At 37.2% G+C, this 6,768-nt stretch overlaps 1 protein-coding gene across 2 annotated transcripts in view; it reads right to left on the bottom strand.

The window, feature by feature from the left end:
- Positions 1-6,768, bottom strand: part of LOC144246076 (uncharacterized) — a 183,418-nt gene that overhangs the window by 131,458 nt on the left and 45,192 nt on the right. The gene's annotated exons all lie outside the window — the stretch shown is intronic.

Below are 6,768 nucleotides of genomic sequence, written 5' to 3'. Positions count from 1 at the left end.
TAATCTTAGTGGTGCTTTCTGCAGGAGCAGATGTTTGTTAGCAAGAGAAGGGATTTCATAATCTCAACTCTACTTATTGAAAATCAATCTGCTGCCAGGATTATTAGAATCCCTGCACTGGGGATACAGCACCTTGGACCCCAGAAAATCTATTTCAGTTACAGAAACTACAAATATACAAGTTCACAGGATTTATATGAACCAATACAGGAGTTCCTTGGCAGACCATTGTGTTTTAGATAGTGGTGCAAAGTTTCAAACTTGTGTATCCAAAATTTGGGGGCATATTTCCCAATTTCTCCTCTGTAAGCTAATCAATGAAATATACTCACACATCTCTGTCTCCTTGTACTATCCAGACATCCCAAACATAAATAAAGACAAATCATCTGTAATTCTGCTCCGTGTCCAGAAGGGTCCACCACATCTGCAAATCCCACAGTTCTACGGAAGTATTAAATGTCTGGTAGGAATGCACATTCAAGCAACATTGGCTTGTTTTCATTCTCTACTTACAAATGTAGTTTGCCATGGCCAGTCTATGTTCTGAGGCTTGCTGCTTTTCTAGAATGGGAATCTCTGACATACACCCTTGTTTGTATCCATGCACCATAAAATATGCTACTAAATCAGTTCCTTCCCCCAGTCACCCCAACCCAATCCTTTGGGCTTTAACACCATTCACTGACAGCCATCTTGCTCATGCTCCTCTGGAGAGACTTCACTTAATGATTGCTTCTTGGTTTTATCAGAATGAATATAAATACAGGCTATCTCAACCTAGCAGCCTAGCTCTTCCTTAAAATACAGAATCATTTCTGTTGCCCACAGTATCAGCAGACTGAGATAGCAGCCCTGAGAAAATGAATCCATCTTGATATGACTTATTTCCACAAACTCTTGGTTCCTTGTATTTTGAGTTAAATTAAAATACACTGATTGATACTGGAATACTGGAAAAAATCAATAGTTGACCCAAATACCTTTAACAGTAACATGTTAAAGCGTTACAGTGATTTCCTCTGGAGAGCAAAGATTAGATTTCATATTCATTCAGTCCAGAAATGACAAGATTAATGGAATATAAATGTTAAGAGTTGAACAAACTACACATAGATCAAAATAAAGTGTATCTGTGTTTTCTGTCAGACATTAAGGCATGAGAGTATGTAACCACAAATCAACAAGCATGGAGTTCAGTAAAACTAACATGGACTAATTGGTTTTCAAAGTCAATCAGGAGAAGATACAAAAGTACTTTTGGGCTAAACAAGTAAATTATCATAGAAAGAACCATCTCTAATTGCCACATCATGTTGACAACACAAAAAGATGTCTCATCACAAGACAGGGAGGAGAAGTACAGAGGACCACCAATGTGAAGAAGAGACAGAAACAAATCTGTCCTTCAAGAAAGCTCTACAAAACTCCTTCAACCCATTTGCCTTGCTCTTCATGCTGTGTCGTTTTGTCTTTGTTAGCAGTTGTCTCTTCTTTACTGGTGTCCTTATTTCTTCTCTCTTTCCTCCTTTTTTTTGTCACTGCCAAAGCACACAGCCTAACAAATTCCACATATGTGAATACAGAGTTTGAAGTACACATTTTTCTTCAGTTTTCTGTGCATGTTCAAAAAAGAGGGTTGAGTTTGGAGCTTGGATTTTGCGTGTTGAGCCCAAATGGAAAGTGTTCACATAGCATGTGATATATCCCCTTCAAGGAGACCTGAAACACCTGCTGAGTGTAGCTCAGCATTCACCTCTGTGCTGCTATTCTGAATGAAAGAGAACACAGAAGACCTACACACATTTGAAATGTTATCGTACCAAAAAATTGTAAAAATCTCTACAGTTCTAATGCAATAATTGCATGTACAACTTGTGTTATTTTTTTGCAGTGACAACTTTTTGGATATTCCTATAGTGCTCTTGTATTTGCAGCAACAGACAATATAATTGCCTCTTTAGGAGTTTCTCAGCAAAAACATATTAATAGCACCAGTCTGGCTCAAAAGTACAAGGTCATTCAAATCCTTTCCAAATATATTCTTTACCAAGGGCAAACACAGTACTAGAAGCAACCATTAGGTTGCTAAAACAGTTTATCCCTTATGGTATGATAGAGCCATAGACATTTGAGGGAGGGAAAAAAAAAAACAGAAAGACAGCCTTATTACATTTACTTGCATGAAAATCACAAGTCTTTCCTTCATGCCTCTGACAGAAATGTTTCAATTCAATTAGAGGAATTACATTTAGTATCTGCATATTTATCAGCTGCTGTCTGTTATCCTAACATGTAAAGGCAGAAGATGGAATATGTTTTTATATCCATATCAAATAGCATGAGAGAGCTGGAACATGAGTATAGCTTAGCATAAACTTCTTAAAATGAGTTGAACTAGGCACTCATCTCTTTGCAAACCCTAAATGAACACTTGCCAAAATGGAAAATGTGGTGTGTTTTCATTGACAAGAAAGGCGTTTTACAAAAGATAAGATTCAATTTTATAACCTAGATAATTAGAGTGAGCAAAGGGAAAGACAAGATATTGGAATTCTTTTCAGTTTGTGGAATTTTTTATATAGGGATTTGTATTGAAAGTATTCAATTCAACAAGGCAGGTATGATCTTTTTTAGTCTACTGTACTTCATATCTTGAAAATGTGAGCATGTGAAATGAAGGTATGATCAAGCCTGATACATGATGTCTTAGGCAGAGCTCATATAGGATGACATCTAGGTTTTCTTTCCAATACTGAGGACAGAGTGGTTTAAGTAAAACAAGGGCAGCCTAAAATAACAAAGCTAGAAGTTATAAGCTTTGTTCTACTATTAACAATGATCTGTGAAGCCCACTGCAAATCATCACCTGTCAACCCCAGACATGTGGCAAGAGTCTGTTACTGCCATCTGCATGCTGTTTCCTGACTGTGACACTGCTCATATTGCCTGTTTTGGATAAAACAATTCTACACAAACTGTGCTTTTTTACAGACATTTTAAGTGTTACATTACAAAGAAGTAAAAGAATTTCATATTATGAAAAATTTAGCACTTTTCTTCCCACCAATGGAACCTCCTCTATCAGTTCAGAGGACTGTGGGGTGAATCAGATTCCTACTCACATCATTCACAGCTGAACACAAAATCTGTATAATGAATGGGAAAAGGGGGTTCAAAGAAAAAAAATAATTTTACATGCATTACCTTGTAGGGCTAAGTTTTAGCCTTACTTCTGCTATGAAGCTTTTGTGTTACACTGTCAGTGTACAATTACAGAGGTCCCTTAAATCAGAAATCTCCTAGATCATTTCATGCTCTTCATTTGATGGCCTCCATGCGGCCCATGGAACCTGTTTTAGAGTTAAGGTAAGTACTTTGTGCTACTCCCAACAGCCCAGAGAATCTCTGTACTAGCACACATAAATTACGAAAAATTATGAAATTATATGAATGCAAATCATGAAAAAACGCCTCCTTCCTTGTTTTAGGTAAGCTTGGGAATCAACAGTAGTCCTTTAGTTCTCCCATCTGCTAAACAAGAGACATCCTTTAACACAGGAACACACTGAAGTAATGTTAATGAGCAGATAAGAACCACAAGGACACTGAGCAAGACTACCATAGAAAGTATTTCTACCCTGACATGGTCAGTATTTCTACATTCAGGATAAGGAATCTTAGTAACAAAAGGGAGGGTCATGCCTCAAACAAAGAAAACTGAAGTAAATATCAAATTACTACTAATTTTGTGGATACCACCCATTCAGGGTGGTAAATTAGGCAGTGACTGTGATATTATATGAGATCTTGTAATTAAAGACACTTTCGCATTGCATACAGTGCAAAGGGTTATATTAAGATTGTGAAGACTTCTAGATTTTCCATCTTTTATGGTTTTGATTTTGCACCCTTTAAATTCTCCAAATGAAGTATTTCAGAATGCAAAAGGTTTTAACATTTATTTCAGAGTCCACTGATGGGATTTCCAGCCCTTCACAGAAAATATTTATGCTCTTATATCTCAAAGTTAGCTGAGAGTACTTTGGTATTCTTTATCACATGCTCATCATGTTTTGGTAATGGAACTGAAACATCTTTTAATCAGCAGGTATAAATATATTCCATCATAACATGAATAATGCCAGCCAAATTGGGCTTTTGTAGTTTATTAAACAAGTAAAATACTAATGATAATAGAGGTACACCAGTGTCATTTAGTGGAAGCTGAAGCTCTATAGTCTATATTTGCAAAATCAGTTCATACTTGTCATTGGAATAATTTTTCAGGGATTTTTTTTGCACCTTTACAACTTGGAAAATTTATGCCTTTAAATTTTTGGTTTTATTTTGCATTTGATTTTTGAATGAGTATATCAGACTGTTAGTAAGACCATGTTTAGGAGGTAACATGCCATTTTCTGTATCTGTGAGATGAACATGTGTGGTCCAATACCTCTTCATATCAGTCACCAATTTCCTTTTTCTTTAACATAAAATTTCTGGAAGGCCAGAGGGGAGAGGAAATCAAATTGCCTGGAAAGTAAATGCAAAATACTTTTAGAGGATGGAGCTAATTAATTGCCTACCACATGTGGCAGTCAGGCTATCTCCTGAAACATGACATTTCATAGATTGACAAGGAATAAAAGTAGTATCTGTTATAAAATGATCTAACCATTAGTCTTACTGGTTCTTTGCCAGGCTAACCCTTTCAATGAAAGTGGTCCCATATATTCAGCAATATTATAAAATTCAAGTTTTTTCTGCACCTGCTATCTGTTAATGTTTGGTTATTTTAACCTTGGCTCACATCAGTAGATGAGAGTCTTTCACCTATTCTGCAACTCTTCTATTCACAACATTCCAAGAGATAAAAATGTTTCCATTTTATAGACCAGGCAACAAAATATATTGAGAAGACTAGAGGGGCAAAGGAGTTTGGTGTGCTCTCACTCCTGGAATGTCATAGGCCAAAGTTTGGCATTAGGCTTCTAAACAGTGCATAGAAAGAGCCTGGAATGCCATGTTGGGATTTATTGGGTTAATGTCCGAGCCAGGAGTCACTTCAAGCTAGCTGATGCTGCACAGTTTTGGTAAGTCCCAATGAAGGAATGTTACTCTTTCTTTCTCTGACTGCATATCATGGTTCTTTTACTTCCTCCTAGACTAATATCAGCCTTTTCTCAAAAATGCACTTGGAAGAGTTGTACGGCAGCTTCTGCCTCCCCTAATGCAGTGTCAGTGGTTAAAGCACTCCACCCACCTGTGAGAACATACTTCCAGCTCCTTTCTCTAATTGCAAGGAACTTGCAATCCCCAGGTGAATGATTTTACTATGAAGTTGCATACTATGGTGATATATGATGTTTGTAGTACTGCCTGTTGAAACTGCTACATTTTGCCAAAATATAGAAGGAAACAGTAAGTATGAACATGGCTGGTTAGGTGCCATGGTGGTTGGGAGGAAAAGCTATGAACCATTTTCTGCTCCTCTGAATATTTAATACATGAGACAAACATTCATTGAATTCAGATAATATTTACTTAAGCCATTAGTCAATATTTTCCTCATTAAGGATGGCAGGATTTGACCCATTCCACAATCAATCCAGTGGCACCAGGTAAATAACATCATTTTTAACTCACATTTTTCATACAGAAGGCTTCCTTAAGAAAATAGAATTAAATTTACAGATGCAGCACACATAATATTTAGATGTAATATTAGCTCCATCGGGAAGAAAAAAATCCTGAAAGTTAACAAAAATTGATTGATGCTCCCTGACTGGAAGTGTCTGCAATTTTTTGCATGATAGCAATATGGAATGTGTTAACTCCATGAACACCAGTCTTCTTTACAACTGCTGTTGCTATTCTAACCACATTATCAACCTCACACATGTTTACCTCAGGGATATTTAGCCAGCCATAATTGACTTTTGCACAAAAGAAAGCTGCAGGCAAGGTTTAATCCTTTTGGGCTTGCCTTCTCAGTAAAATAAACAAGTATCTAAGAGAATTGTAACTAAATCGAGTATAAGATCAGAGCATGGGGTGAACCTGTTCAGTCTCCTTCAATTTTATAATTCTTAAAATTTTCACAATTAGGATATCTGGAAATTAACATCTTTGCATGTAAGATGTTACAAATAAACAGAGAATTCAACATCTCCACTTTCAATAACAGCATTTCTCTAATTGCTATTTAACCATGTCAGATTCCTTTATGGAGGTGGAGTTTAAAAAAGCCTATTGTACTAATATCACACTAAACTTTAGCTGATAATGTTAATGCCAGGTAGCAGTGATTGCACATAAACTCTAGGTGAGATTAATGTTGGTGAGATTAATCATTAATATGGTAGGTGGTGTCATGGTTTAACCCCAGCTGTCAGCTCAGCCCCACACAGCTGCTCAGTCCCCACCCAGGAGGATGGGGGAGAGACTCAGAAGGGTAAAAGTGAGAAAAAGCATGAGTTGAGATAAAGAGAGTTCAGTTCGTAAAGAAAAGTTGTGCATGCAGGCAATGAAAAGCAAGAAATTCATTCACAACTTCCCATGGGCAGGCAGGTAGTCAGCCTGGAAAACAGGGCTCCACCATGAGTAACAGTGACTTGGGGAGACAAACTCTGTCATTCCAAATGTCCTCCCCATTCTTCTCCTTCCCCCAGCTCTATATGCTGAACATGACACTGTATGGTGTGGGATATGTATGTGTGACAGTTGGGGTCATCTGTCCTATGTCCCCTCCCAACTCCTTGTGCA

Source organism: Lonchura striata, chromosome 3, assembly GCF_050655825.1.
Source record: "Lonchura striata isolate lonStrDom1 chromosome 3, ASM5065582v1, whole genome shotgun sequence".
Lineage (NCBI taxonomy): Eukaryota > Metazoa > Chordata > Aves > Passeriformes > Estrildidae > Lonchura > Lonchura striata.
The sequence above is the reverse complement of the archived record's forward strand: the minus strand, read 5'-3'. Positions and strand labels throughout refer to the sequence as shown.